The following is a 16,051-nucleotide window of genomic DNA, read 5'->3' on the forward strand; positions in this document are numbered from 1 at the left end:
ATCATTTAAAAATAGAAAATGAAGAAGGAAGATGGTGAATCTACAAAGCCTGGGCTCCAGCAACCAGGCCCAGAGTCCCAGTCCTGATGCTTGGCCCTCGGTCAAAGTTTAGGCCCGACACCGGGGACTGGCCTGGAAGCCAGGTCCCAATGACTGGGCCAGGGTCCTGACCCAAGCCCAGGCCTGAAGCTGGAGCCAGGTCTGGATGCCAGGCCTCAATACTTAGGCCTAGGCTAAGGCCCAGGCCAGAGCCAGTCCCAAATTTGGGGCCAGGTTCAGATCCCAGGTCATGACACTGGGACCTTGGCCTAGGCTGTGGCTCAGGCCTGGCTATTGGATTCTAGGATTCAAGGGTCCATCTTCTTTCCTGTTTGTCTTCTTTCTTGAAATGATGCTTTCTACTGGGGATGCACTGGAGTAAATTAAATCCGGTGCATCCTTCTCAGCAGAGGGTGCCATTTGTTGTTTGGCAGTTCAATTAACTGCTGTTCAAAAACGTGGTGGTGTTCAATGAGGAGGATGCAACAGAGTTAATTTAATCCATCATGTCCCCTAGCAGACAGTGTCACTTCATTAAAGAAGATAAAGAAGAAAGAAGACAGTAGACCTACAAGGCCTGGGCTCTGGCGGCCTCCCCAGGCCAAGCCCAGACATCAGGACCCAGCTTCTGGTCCAAGCCCCAGCATTGGGAACTGGCCTAGGCTGAGGCCAAGGCCAAGGCCCAGGCATCTGGGCTCTGCCTCTGGCCCAAGTGTCAGATCAGGCCTGGGCCTGGGCCATGGCCTAGGCCCAGGCCCAGGCACTAGGACCCAGTATTTGGACTGGGCCATGGCTTCGGGGCTTGAACCCAATCCTTGGCCTAGCTCCAGGCCCCAGTGTTGAGACCATGCTTCCATGCCTGAGCCTCACGTAGGGAAAAAAATAAAAAACACAATTAATTTTTTTTTTCTCCTCTCCCCTAGAATCAAGTGCAAAGTACATGTATTCAAAGCCCTATACAGTTTTGCTCCCAGCTTTTTAATTCAGTTTTGAAAATATGTCTGCCAACTTGCACTGTAAGATCTGCTAGTTACAATTTGTTAAGTATCCATTCATTCAAACTCATATGCCTTGATGAATTGAGAGAAAGAATTGTCTATGTAGTGGGCCCTGAACTGTGGAACTCACTTCCTATAAACATGAGTGAAGAATCCTCGCTCTCAGTGTTTCGGAAGCAGCTTAAAAACAATTGTTTTCTGTAGTTTTTTAGTGAATTTTTATAATTTTATTCAGTTTGTAACTATCCTTTGAATCCAGTCAAGTATGCTCTGTCTCAGAGTTGTGTGTTGCTTGGGTGTTATCGTGATAGATGGGATATATTATAGAGGTTTTGTGAGTTCTTTTAGTCTGTTCTAGTAACTGCTATTGTAATTTATGTTTTTAAGACTATGTATGTCAAGTTGTTCTCTGCTCAGATATTTTTTGATGGTGCAGGATATACATGATTTTATAAGTATATAAATAAGCAATACAACATTCTGGTACAATACTAAAAATTATTCTGCATTGTGTATCTTCATACATATGCAATCACATCACCAAACCAACTAATGTAAATCCTCAAAAAATATGTGTTGTGTTTGAGACATTGTGGACCCTTGGACACAATGGAGATGACTCTGCCCACGGGGAAGGGACCCATGGGGAACCACTGCGATAGGTTGACACAGATAGCAGACACAGAATGGATAGAGTCTTTATTGTACTGCTGTAGATAGATGGTGAAAGCAGGAAGGTAAGGCACTGATCCACGAAGTGCCAGTACATTCAACAGGCTCAGAAGTATAGTCTCACCCAGATGTTCACGATAGGCGGGAACCCGCAGTGCGGGTAATGCCGCGGCTGGTGGGTGGAGTTGGAGCGCTGGATTGTAGAGGTACTCACAGAATGACAGCGTCTTCCTGATGGTAGAATGGTGGGACCGAAGGTCCGTGGTGCAGGATATAAAGGTAGATAGGCCCTCGAGGAGCGAGTACCCAATGGTCCAATATCCTGAAAGTAGAATAGAGAGAAAGACTCCCGAGGAGTCTTATTTAGTGAGGAACCCCGAAGGGAAGTTGGAAGCGAGAGACCCCCGAGGAGCGAGTGTCTAGAGCTTCTTACTGGAGCGAGGCCCTTAGCGTGAAATTGGTATTTAAGCGTGCAGTTTAGAGCAGTCAGAGTAGCTAAGCGAAGTCTTTGCTAACTCAAAGTGGTAGGGGAGGCGGAGGCTAGATATACCCGGAGGTACTGACGTCATGCGGTGGGGCCGCCCCGAGGTTCCCACAATGACGTGTCTTTGAGCGTAGGAGATATGCGTGCTTGCGCCCTAGGAGACCATGGGAGGGAGCATGGCAGATGGGGATGCCCATGCTGGTTTGGAAACGCCGAGGCCCTCTGCACTCGGCACCGGAGGCAGCCATCGTGCCCAAAGAGAGTGAAAAAAGAGAAAAAGAGTAAGGCAGAGTGGTCGCAGCCGTCTGCGACTGATGGATGCAACAGTACCCCCCTTCAAAGGGCCCCCTCCAAGACTTCTTCCAGGCGGTCTGGGCTTGAGTGGGTGTGCCAGGTGGAATTGATGTACCATCTCCTTGTCTGTAATATTGGCCAGTGGTTCCCAGGCGTTTTCCTCTGGGCCATAGTTCTCCCAAGAGATGAGGTACTCCCATGTCTTGCCTCTTTTACGTACATCAAGGATGTAATCTACGGCATATTCAATGTCATCTTCTGTGTCCGGGCTGGTAGGCTCTGGTTCTTTCTTTGAGAATTTGGAGAGTATCACTGGCTTTAGTAGAGATACATGAAATGCATTGTGTATCTTCATTGATGGAGGTAGTTTTAGACTGTATGTTAGATTTCCTAATCACCAAAGGATGGCGAAAGATCCCACAAAGCGAGGAGCAAATCTTGCAAAAGGAAGCTTAAGTCGGAGGTATTTGGTGCTTAACCAAACCTTGTCTCCAGGCTGAAACTGGGGTGCCTTTTGATGATGAGCATCATAGGTTCTCTTTGCCTTTTGTCCTGCTTTAAGGAGGAGCTCCTTCGTCTGTCTCCAAAGTTGGGATAATTCTGCTGCGGTAGCCTGGGCAGCAGGAGAGGCTACTAACAGTGGAATTGGCAGTGGAGGTAATGGTTGTCTCCTGTAGACAAGCTGAAAAGGGGAAGACCCCATTGAAGAAGCAGGATGGGAATTGATAGCAAATTCTTCCCAAGGCAGTAATTCAGCCCAGTCATTCTGTCTAGAGTTAACATAAGATCGCAAAAATTGTTTCAGCATCCTATTCATCCTCTCAGTCTGACCGTTAGACTGAGGATGGTAGGCAGAGGTTAAGTCTAAGGTGATGTCAAATTTTTGACATAATGCTCTCCAAAACTTTGCAGTAAATTGCACTCCTCTGTCAGATAGGATAAGTTTAGGCATCCCATGAAGACGGAAGATGTGTTTAATGAAGAGTTTTGCTAATTTAGTAACAGAGGGTAATCCTGGTAATGCTACAAAGTGTGCCATTTTAGAGAAACGGTCGACTGCAACCCATAAGGTGTTATTGCCATTGGATGATGGCAGGTCTACTACAAAATCGGTAGCGATATGGGTCCATAGTTCATCCAGTGATGGTACAGCCTGTAATAAACCCCAAGAACACCTGGGTGGTGACTTTTGCTTGGCACAGACAGCGCAGGAACCCACGTACACTTGCACATCCTTCTTCATGGTTGGCCACCAATAGTATCTTTGCAACATTGCTAAGGTACGACTCTGTCCTGGATGGCCTGCCAGACGGGAATCGTGTGTCCATCTCAACAGTATTTTTCTTAAACCTCTGGCCACCACCGTCTTCCTGGCAGGTGCCATGAGGGTGGCTGCGAGAATCGCTCTTTCGGGATTGATGATATGACTGGGTTCATCTGGCACATCTTGTGATGAGAAGGAGCGCAACAGGGCATCAGCCCAGGTGTTCTTCTCTCCTGGATGGTATTTCAGAAGGAAGTCGAACCTGTTGAAAAACAGAGACCATCTTGCTTGATGGTGGTTGAGTCATTGAGCATGTCAAAGGTACTCTAGATTCTTGTGATCGGTGTGTACTACAATTTGGTGTTGTGCGCCTTCTAGGCAGGGATGCCACTCTTCAAAAGCCAGCTTGATCGTGAGAAGCTCCTTGTCTCCTGTCCCATAGTTTCTCTCAGCAGGTGAGAATCGCCTAGAAAAGAATGAGCAAGGATAGAGCACATTGGATTCACTGTACTGACTTAGAACCGCCCCCACACCAATGTCGGATGCGTCAACCTCCATGATGAAAGGACGGTGTGGGTCAGGGTGACAGAGACATGGCTTCTTTTGAAAATCCTCTTTGAGCATCAGGAAGGCTGAGATGGCTTCTGGAAAACAATTGGCAGGGTTGGCTCCCTTCTTGGTCATAGCAGTAAGAGGGACTGTCAATGATGAGTAATGTTTAATAAAGGATCGGTAGTAATTGGTGAATCCCAAGAAGCGACGCAATGCCTTCAGGCTTGTGGTTTGAGGCCAGTCACGGATACTCTGGAGTTTCTTGGGGTCCATTTGAAAACCATTCCTAGAAACAATGTATCCCAGGAAGGGTTCAGCTTCTTTGTGAAATTCACACTTCTTAAGCTTTGCGTAAAGGTGGTACTCACTCAGGCGTCTTAGGACTTTCTTAACATCCTCCTAATGACTTTGCAGATCCTGAGAAAAGATCAGTATGTCATCGAGATATATACTACTACCCATTGATATGGTAAGTCCAGTAAGAAGTCGTTCCTCATATTTTGAAAGACTGCAGGTGCATTACTTAAACCAAAGGGCATGATGAGGTATTCAAAGTGTCCATCACGGGTGTTAAAAGAAGTCTTCCATTCGTCTCCTTCGCGAATATGCACCAAGTTGTAAGCTCATTTTAGGTCCAATTTGGAGAATATTTGAGCCCCTTGGAATCTATCAAACAGTTCAGATATTAAGGGCAGGGGGTACCTATCCTTGATGGTAATCTCATTCAGACCCCTGTAGTCAATGCAGGGGCGTAAGGTGCCATCCTTTTTCCCTACAAAAAAAGAAGCCTGCACCAGCAGGGGTTTTGGAAGGTCTGATAAATCCCTTTTGTAGATTTTCTTGTATGTAGGTAGACATAGCTTTGGTCTCAGCTACTGAAAGAGAGTAAACTCTTCCTTTGGGATGTTCTGAATTTGGCTTCAGATTTATGGCACAATCAAACTCTGTGTGGTGGAAGAACATCAGCTGCTTGCTTAGAGAAAACATCCTGGAAGGAGGAATATTGTGGAGGTAAGCCAGGTAATGATGGAGTAGTAGGCATGCAGATGAACGGTGAAACTTCAGCAAGACACCAACCATGACAGTCTGGTCTCCACCGGGACAGTTCCAAGGTAGCACAATTAAATTGTGGCATATGGTCTTGACGCCACGGCAGACCCAATACCACTGGATGCATGGCTTTTTCCAGCACTAGAAAAGAAATTGATTCTGAGTGTAGAGCTCCAGTGTGCAGGCAGATGGCCTGGGAGGTCAATGAAACTTATCCAGGAAGTGGTTCTCCATGGATGGATGACAATAGCAGAGGCTTAGCTATTGGTGTGGTAGGAATCCGTAGATGTTCGACCAAGCGCTTCAGAATAAAATTACCTCTGGCACCGGAGTCAATGAGAGTAAGAGTCTGAAATTCGAGACCTCTGCAAAGCAGAGATACTGGTAATGATAATGGAGGAGTAGGAGAGGTGAGGACCAGGAGAAGTCCTCCTGCAGATCCCAGTTTCCCGGACAAATGGGACAGGTTTGGACTGCATGACCTGATTGGCCACAGTACATGCATAACACCATGCACTTGCGATAACGTCTCTCCTTAGAGGTCAAGTGGCTTTGGCCTAGTTGCATAGGCTCTTCCTCCTCTAGGGGTACAGACGGTAAGCTGGAAGCAATAGGCACAGGTTTAGGATGGTTAGCCCCCACTGTAGACTTTTGTGGACTCTTAGCCTCTTGAGTACGATCGTGGATACGGTGGTCAATTCTCCCTGCTAGTTCCATCAGGGACTCAAGGGAATCAGGCAAATCGTGCGCCACTAATTCGTCCTTTATGACAAGAGTTGAGACCCTCCATGAATATGACACGTAAGAATCCAGTGTCTCAATGTAGTTCAGATGTGAGCATCTTAAATTCAATAGCAAAGTCTGTAAGTGGATTGTTACCTTGCTGAAGGTTGAGTAAGGCAGATCCAGTGATGGTCTGGTGAGCCAGGTCATCAAACACAGACTTAAAAAGTTGTAGAAATCCTGGTAGGTCATTCAGGATAGGATATTCACGTACCTATAGAGGTGAAACCCAGGCCAGTGCTCGTCCTTCAAGGAACGACAGGATGTAGGTGGTCTTTGAAGCTTCAGTGGGAAAGAGGGTAGGCTGTAATGAAAAATGCATGCTGCATTGATTAATGAACCCTCTGCACATCTTGGCTTCACCCGTGAAGCGGGTAGGTGTAGATAAAGGTACAGTGGTCTTAAGGGTTACCACTGGTGACAGCAATTCCTTCACAGGAGGAGCTGAAGAGTTCAGATGAGCGTGTAACTGATTGAAGGCAGTAGCTAGGCTCTCCAAAGACTTTTGTTGTTCTGTGATCTGTTGGGCTAGTCCAGAGATGGCCTGCAGGGCTGTGAGCTGAGCCGAGTCCATGGAGTTAGCAATCTGTTGTGTTTGAGACATTGTGGACCCTTGGTTGCAATGGAGATGACTACGCCCACGGGGAGGGGCCCCATGGGGAACCACTGCGATAGGCTGACACAGATAGCAGACACAGAATGGATAGAGTCTTTATTGTACTGCTGTAGATAGATGGTGAAAGCAGGAAGGTAAGGCACTGATCCACGAAGTGCCAGTACATTCAACAGGCTCAGAAGTATAGTCTCACCCAGATGTTCACGATAGGCGGGAACCCGCAGTGCGGGTAATGCCGCGGCTGGTGGGTGGAGTTGGAGCGCTGGATCGTAGAGGTACTCACAGAATGACAGCGTCTTCCTGATGGTAGAATGGTGGGACCGAAGGTCCGTGGTGCAGGATATAAAGGTAGATAGGCCCTCGAGGAGCGAGTACCCAATGGTCCAATATCCTGAAAGTAGAATAGAGAGAAGGACTCCCGAGGAGCAGTTGTCTTAGTTAGTGAGGAACCCTGAAGGGAAGTTGGAAGCGAGAGACCCCCGAGGAGCGGGTGTCTAGAGCTTTTTACTGGAGCGAGGCCCTTAGCGTGAAAGCAGAGTCTAAGCTTGCAGCTTAGAGCAGTCAAAGTAGTGAAGCAAAGTCTTTGCTAACTCAAAGTGGTAGCAGAGGCAGAGGCTAAATATACCCGGAGGTACTGACGTCATGCGGTGGGGCCGCCCCTGAGGTTCCCGTCATGACGTGTATTTGAGCATAGGAGATGTGCGCACTTGCGCCCTAGGAGGCCACGGGAGTGAGCATGGCGGATGGGCACGCCCATGCTGGTTTGGAAACGCCGAGGCCCTCGGCACTCGGCACCGGAGGCAGCCGTCTTGCCCAAAGAGAGTGAAAAGGGAGAAAAAGAGGTAAGGCAGAGCGGTCACAGCCGTCTGCGACCAACGGATGCAACAATATGTATCACATCTCTTGTGTCTTTTAATATCAATGTCCAGTTCTGACACTATATTTATCTTATTCCAAGTGTCATCCACCTATGAGATCCACTGCAACCTGACACAGGTCTCATTGCTGAAACTTGCTATTTGCATCAGGAATTACCAGTTTTACTTCTATAGCTTCACTCTCAATACATTGGGTCCTGCACTGGAAGAGGAGACACCATTTTAAATCTGTGTAGATCACATGAATATACGGTCAGAATGGTTTGACATACTGTAAACAGAAGATAAAATAAATTCATAATTTGCGAAACTTTAAAGCACACTATTTCTTCAATTTCTTCATTGAGACCACTTTGGAGAGTAAAAATCCAATACACTTCACCTCATGATTGCCTCCCTGACCTGTGCTGGATTGCAATTGACCTCATAGGTGGATGAGACATGGGATAAGATAAACATAGTGTCACAATTGGACACTGATATTTAGAGACATTTGGAATTTGATACCAATTTTTCAAGGATTTGCATTAATCAGGTTGATAGTGTGATTGTATATGTATGAAAACACACAGGGAAAGATTTTCAAAAAGCGCGCCTTCGCGTACTTTTGTTGGCGCATCAGGCGCAAACAAAAGTACGCTGGATTTTAGTAGATACACGCGTAGCCGCGCGTATCCGCTAAAATCCTGGATCGGCGCGCGCAAGTCTGCCGATTTCATGTAGCCGGCGCGCGCCGAGCTGCGCAGCCTGCCGCCGTTCCCTCCCCTCACCTTCCCCTCCCTTCCTCTATCTGACCCACCCCCCGGCCCTATCTAGACCCCCCCTACCTTTGTCGGGGGATTTACGCCTCCCGGAGGGAGACGTAAATCCCCGCGCGCCAGCAGGCCTCTAGCGCGCCGAGACGGGACCTGGGGGCACTTCCGGAGGGCGCGGCCACGCCCCCGGACCGCCCCGGGCCGAAACCACACCCCTGGGCCCGCCCCCGAAATGCCACGTCCCGTCCCCAAAACGCCGCGCCGATCCGACACGCCACCCGACACACCCCCGACACGCCCCCCTCGAAAAACCCCGGGACTTACGCGAGTCCCAGGGCTCTGCGCGTGCCGGTAGGCCTATGGAACATAGGCGCACCGGCGCACAAGGCCCTGCTCGCGTAAATCCAGGCGGATTTACGCGAGCAGGGCTCTTAAAATCCGCCCCACAATGCACAAGAATTTCAAGGGTTACATCAGAAACTTTTATTGCTTAAAACAATTTCAACAAATATTGACTTTAAATATATAGACCAATAATTATAACGAGGGTGGCTGCAATTGGTCATTTTTATACCTAGGTCAAGCTGGGTAGTGCAAGACACTTTCTTGTCCTTTAGCTAGTAAAAGATCCCACAGCACTTATATCCCAATTTGGAACAGATTATATGACAGCTATACAATAAGAGGGATACTGGGAATTTTTTTTCTTTTTTTGGCTTTTTTGAATCTTACAACAATCTAATATCAAGAAACCAAACAGATTAGTATACAATATAATCAAGAAACCAAACTGATTAGTATACAACACTGGAATAGAAAGGGATTTGAAATCACAGAGCAGTTTTCTATACAGAATCAAACCAATATCAAGGAACCACAGATTATAATACTAGAATAAAAAGGGATTATGAAACACAGAGCAGTATTTCCAAAAACTAGTATCTTATCTGCACTGGAACAGTTGGCTCCTCTCCTGGGCTGTGCACAGTCTGTATTGTTTCTGCTGGCTCACAAGTTAGCTACCTCTAGCCACTGAGTGAGCCACACCCAAACTGGCTATACCTGGACTCTTCTGGATCTTGTCCTCTAGCTAGTAAATGTAAAGATCCTGGATCTGGTCCTCTAGCTAGTAAATGTATAGGATCCCACAGCACTTCACGATTTGAAGCTCCAGGGAGGAAGATTCAGAACCAATGTCAGGAAGTATTTCTTCACGGAGAGGGTGGTGGATGCCTGGAATGCCCTTCCAGAGGAAGTGGTGAAGACCAGAACTGTGAAGGACTTCAAAGGGGCGTGGGATAAACACTGTGGATCCATAAAATCAAGAGGCCGTCAATAAAGAGTGGGTGGCTAGCCAGAATGACGGCTACTGCCTGGAGACAATACCCTTATTCAATAAACATACACATGGTTACTGTGACTCCAACATCGCTCTAAGCTACAACAGCAAGAGGAAATGTGGAAAAAAGGATTTGCACTCACAAAGTGGGGAGTAGCTGGCTTGTTACGGCGGTTACTACCCCAAACCAAATAAGCCTGATACTTCACTTTCAATGCATATCCAGCATAGCTCTCTGCTTCAACGGCAGGGGAGAAGAAAAACTGATACTTCACGCATATCCAGCATAGCTCCCTGCTTCAACGGCAGGGGAGAAGAAAACCTGATACTTCACGCATATCCAGCATAGCTCTCTGCTTCAACGGCAGGGGAGAAGAAAAACTGATACTTCACGCATATCCAGCATAGCTCTCTGCTTCAACGGCAAGGGAGAAGAAAAACTGATACTTCACGCATATCCAGCATAGCTCTCTGCTTCAACGGCAGGGGAGAAGAAAAACTGATACTTCACGCATATCCAGCATAGCTCTCTGCTTCAACGGCAGGGGAGAAGAAAAACTGATACTTCACGCATATCCAGCATAGCTCTCTGCTTCAACAGCAGGGGAGAAGAAAAAAGGATTCGCACTCACAAAGCGGGGAGAAGCTGGCTTGTTACGGCGGTTACTACCCCAAACCAAATAAGCCTGATACAGTACTTCACTTTCAATGCATATCCTGCTTCAACGGCAGGGGAGAAGAAAAACTGATACTTCACGCATATCCAGCATAGCTCTCTGCTTCAACGGCAGGGGAGAAGAAAAACTGATACTACAAGCATATCCAGCATAGCTCCCTGCTTCAACAGCAGGGGAGAAGAAAAACAACCAATAAGGGCTGAACAACACAGTCTGGGTAAAACAAATAAGCATGGGTGTAGCTTGCTTATTGCGGCGGTTACTTCCCCTACTACCCATAACTAATCAAGCTTGATATTTCACTTGGTTGCAGCTCCATCACTGCTCTCTACATTAATGGTGGGGGTGGAAGGGAAATAGAACCAAAGAGCTAAGAGAAACAGATAAGTATGAGAAAAAAATGTGAAGCTTGCTGGGCAGACTGGATGGGCCGTTTGGTCTTCTTCTGCCGTCATTTCTATGTTTCTATGTTTCTATATTTTTAAGACTCTGCCACATCATTCTATGTATGAAGGTCCATCACATAATTTAAACTAGTACAACAAGGTGGTTTAATATGTACATGTATTAAGAATCCAACCTTGAGTGGCTCATTTACATAAACTAATAGGTAGCACATTTAAAATAAATTGAAGAAAGTATTTTTTCACTCAGCACCCAAATAAAATGTGGAATTTGTTGCTAGAGTATGTGGTGAAAGTAGTTACCATAACTGGGTTTAAATAGGGTTTCGATAATTTCCTGGAGAAAAAGTCCATAAACCATTATTAGCCATATTGACGGGAAAGCTAGTACCTGTCCCTCATTATGAGGGTTCCCTGATTGAATCTATTCTTTGGGATCCTGCAAGGTATTATTGATCTGGATTGACTTCTGTGAGAGACAGGATGGACCTTTAATCTGACCCAGTGCATCATGGGATTTCTAATTTTTCTTTAAAAATTTTCATACTGTAATTTGCATTTACCCTGGACTTATACGTGCCTATTGTTCTTTCATCATCATACTGTATGTGCTTTGTTTCAGTCTTCATAACAAACACATGGTGCCTGCAGTATTTTGCATGTACTGTGGACTTGCTTAGCATGAAGAATGGAAATGGTATCTGTTCACTGCTGTGGGTCTAATATCTATCTATCTCTCTGTATATTATTCCCTTTTGCTATTAGCTGCATAACAGACATATAAAATACATCAGTTTAACTTATGCTGAAAATCTTCTCAATAGACTGCACAATTAAATTAAAGAAGACCATGTTATACAACACCTGTGCACCTAAAAAAAGAACGGTATTTTATTTAGCTCCTGTAAACAAAGAGCAATAATGTCCTATGTTTAACTAACCCTTGAAGCCTCTAAATCTCCCAACCATACTGATTTAAATATTCAGTGGAATGTACTATAATGAAGCCCCAGAGATCAACAGGGTTATATGACATTGTAATAGGTAGTAAATTAAACAGATTAGATGGGCCTTGCAGTCCTTATCTGCTATCATTCTGTATGTTTCTATGGTGTGTTAGTCTGCAAGAAGGACATCCATTTGAAAATTCAGTTGTTAATGCAAACATGTTTCTTGCTTTTTGATGGTACACAAAAATACACACAATTATGAAGAAGTTTCTATGTAATCTGCCTAAGATTTTATTTAAATATTTCAATTGTTATTGTTTTGTTTGGAACCATATTAAAGTTATTTATGTTGCAGAATGCTTTGCTTCCTTTTGCCAGAAATCCGTTTCTATGTCCAGTGAGGATATTTTATCTGAATATTTTATAAGCAAATACATGATGGTAACTATAGCTAAGGAGCTTGCAGAATTTAACAAAGTGGTTTGGGTCATGCATACTGAAAATTATAAACATCACCATCTATAATTCTGAAAATAATGAAGGATAGTATTTGAAGTCCAGTGACTAATAGTAAATGGAATAAATGCAAATTCAGATCTTTATAGTTTAAAATCTGCATTTCAGCGTAGGAAGTGTTGTTTTGAGAAAGCTTAGAACATTGATAGCAACAGATTCACACATTATTATAAAGTATGTCTACTTATACCTGGAAGGGGGGGAGGGAGGAATTGACTAGCTAAACCTATGTTTTTTTAAAATTCCCCTCCACTGACTATCTAAACTTAACCACCTAAATTCACAAGGTGGTCAAATATATCTGTCGAAAAAAAGTGGGCTTATGAATTATTCAGTTAAGCACTGAAAATAAGTACTAACTGGCTAAATTTAGTTGGGCAACTTCAGCAGCTAAAATAGAACACCTAAATCTAGAGGGTCAAAATATTGACCAACTAGATTTGGAAGAATCTTCAGCAGTAAACATAGCCTGTTAGTTTCTTCTGAACATATTGCTAAACATAGGCCTGGATTCATTATTCTCGCAGAGAACAGTGAATCGCGCGGTACCGGGGGGGGGGGGGGGGGGGGGGGCACCAGGTGGTGGGCCTGGAAAATCTGGCAGTGATCGCACCACCGCTGTGCAATCGCTGCCGGCTTTCACACCCAATAGCGCCACCGTGAAAGGTGGCGCTATTGGGTGCGCTACTGGTGGCGATAAGGATTCTTACCTTTCGCCATCAGCGAAGTCATTGCGGAGTCTGTCCCGATGCCGCCCTGACTCCTCCCCTTCCGGTGCGGACTCCGCCCTGACTCCACCCCTATCTAGGTATCTTTTCGCGTGCGATCCCTTTAGAAAATGACCCCCATAGTTGGCTAACTTCTCGGTGGCTCTTTGAAAAGCGATCCTAAAGTTATCAACTTTCTCTTTTATTTATTTATTTATTTTTAGGAAACAATGATCTGTTCCTTTGTCTACCTTAAGACACATATTGGCTTCTATCCATGATTTCTTTAAGAAAAAGCAATTTCTTGCTTACAATAAAGTAAAACTGGGATAGCATCCGCCTTATCATAAAAAATGATGGATGCAATATTCTACCACTGGGCAACTTGGCTAATTAACCAGATAAACATATCCAACTGACTAGCAGGGCATATTCAGTGGTACTGTCACACCACTGAATATTCTTGGCTATTTTAAAGTTAGCCGGATATGTTTATCTGGATAACTTTAGGACAGGTCAGCGGTACGACCAGAGTTAACTGCATAAGTTAACTGGCTAACTCCGAATATCAGTTAGCCAGTTACCTTATGGGCTAACTTAGCTCCTCCCCAAAATGCCTCTCACCTGCCCCCAAAACACCCTCAACATATGCAGCTAAATTATAGTTATCTGGCTAGAATTTAGCTGGATAAATCTCTCAATATCGCAGTTTTGCCATTTAGATGGATAACTTTTAAATGGCTTTTGGACATCAAACTCATAGATGGTACACCTATTCATACAACCTAATTGGAAAAACTGCATCAACATTTATGCTGTTAATAAGCCAGGGAAGATGTTCTAAAATTGTATGCATTGAAAATAAAGAGGTTCACATTGAAATGGTTTATCCAGCTAAGGTTGGGACATAGCCTGACAAACAGCAGGATTAAAAAATCCCATTGCTCTGACCACCTCAGATTTGAATAGATAAAGTTGTTAAGTGGATAAAACTTACCTAGATTAATCAAAAGCAAAAGCGGCATGCTGAATTGAAGCTAATTTAACTAGAGATGTGAATTGGAACGATGGCCAGAGAGCGGGAAATGGCTCCCAGGACTACCACTGGACCACCAGGTAATTTAAAACGTTTTTTTTTTGGGGGGGGGGGGGGGGGGGTCGGGAGGGTGGGGAGCTGTTTTGAAGTGTCGGGGTGGGTTTTTTGTTTATCGGCTCGGGCGCAGCCGATAATAAAATACCCGATCAGGCCGCACGAAAACAAATTCACGATGTGAATCGGAACAGGAATCGGAACCTATTCCGGTTCCGATTCACATCTCTACTAAATATACGTTAAACAGGATGACAGATAAAGCAGAGCCTTGGGGAACACCAAAGGACACTGGGAACCAATCGGAATGGGCAGTATCAATTTTGATTTGTTGTGATCATTCAATTATGAAAGATAAGAGCCAAATTAATACAGGACCATATATTCTAATAGATTGCAGCCTAGATAATAATATTGAATGGTCTATGGCATCAAACACTGCAGACAAGTCTAGTAAGACTAAGATGTAATCTTGACCAGCATCAAAATCTCAAATAATTAACCTTGGTTAAGTTTTCCTTTGCCATATAAAAATGTTTTTCTTGTATAATACTTAATATTTTCAATAAACAAAATTTTAATAAAACATTTTCATGGCAATACTACCAACACCGAAGAGCAGATGTAATTCTGTGGATGTATTCTTGCCAGATATTGTACAAAGTGAAGTTACATGCATAAATTTGCTTAGAAAATGGATGACACTTACGCATGTACTAGCCCACAACTTTATGTGGCTGTTAAAAAAATACACCCTAAGAAAGTGTTTTTGTATGAACATGCATAAAAAAGTCAGCAAGTGCACATATAAATTACACCAATTTTCAAAGCAGACTTACACAGTTATGTTTGCTTTGAAAATTATCTTTTTAAATCTACCTTCACAAGTTACACTTGCTAAATAGTTCACACAAAATTTCCTGAAAATGTACAAGCATACTTATTAAAATCCAAATGTATGCATGTAAGCCCAAATTCCTCCCCAATTCTGCCCCCAGGAATGCCTCCACTCACTCTGGGCAAACTTTCACATGAACATGATCTAAACGCACAGTCTTTCTGTGGCTTTCACATAGTACTGTCCTGTATTATGCTAAAAGTTTCTCTAGCTTCGTGCACCAGAATTAAAAGTCTTCACAGTATCAATCTATAACCTATTCAGGTGCATTGTTTTACTGAACCAGTTCCTCACCTTGGGTACTGATGGCTGTCAGCTTTACATGTTTTATGCAGCTTCACACCTCATGCCTCACCACTATACAAACATAACATTACAATTCCAGATATAAAGCACAAACATAGAGAGACTAAGGGATATACTGGACAGTTGAATATAGTAAACAAATCAAGTTGTCACAAACTAGTCTTGCATAACTGGAGTGCACTTTATTTCAAACCTTCAAGTATGATCTTGCTGCAGCCATGACTTTTTCCTAGGATTTTACACTGCATTGAATGCGTTTATTTATTGCTTAAGCTCTAACTGGCTAATTTTGAAAGGTATGCATGTATATATATTGGCATGCAAGCAAGATACACATAATTTTACATTCTGCACACAAGAACACACCTATCATTTAAAATATCCCTGCTGTGCGTATGGTACAACCTTTACGAACATATTTGAATGACATGCTCACACAAGTGACACTCTATATATATCTCCCACTGTAAGAGGGGCACTTTCAACTCAGGGTAGGTTTATTCAACTCAGGGTAGGTTTATTTTTGGGAGGAGGGTATTACAAGGGTCTACAGACCCTTGCACCATAGGGGTGAATTTTCATACCTGCGCACAGGCATACATGTGCGCGCGCTACTCGGTGCACACACATGTACGCCCGAGTTTATAACATGCGCGCGCAGGCCCGCGCATGTTATAAAATCGGGGGTCAGCGCGCGCAAGGGGGTGCACAATTGTGCACCCTATGCGCGCCGACGCCCACGGCCTTCCCCAGTTCCCCCTAAGCAAACCTTCCCACCC

Source organism: Rhinatrema bivittatum, chromosome 9 (assembly GCF_901001135.1).
Source record: "Rhinatrema bivittatum chromosome 9, aRhiBiv1.1, whole genome shotgun sequence".
NCBI lineage: Eukaryota > Metazoa > Chordata > Amphibia > Gymnophiona > Rhinatrematidae > Rhinatrema > Rhinatrema bivittatum.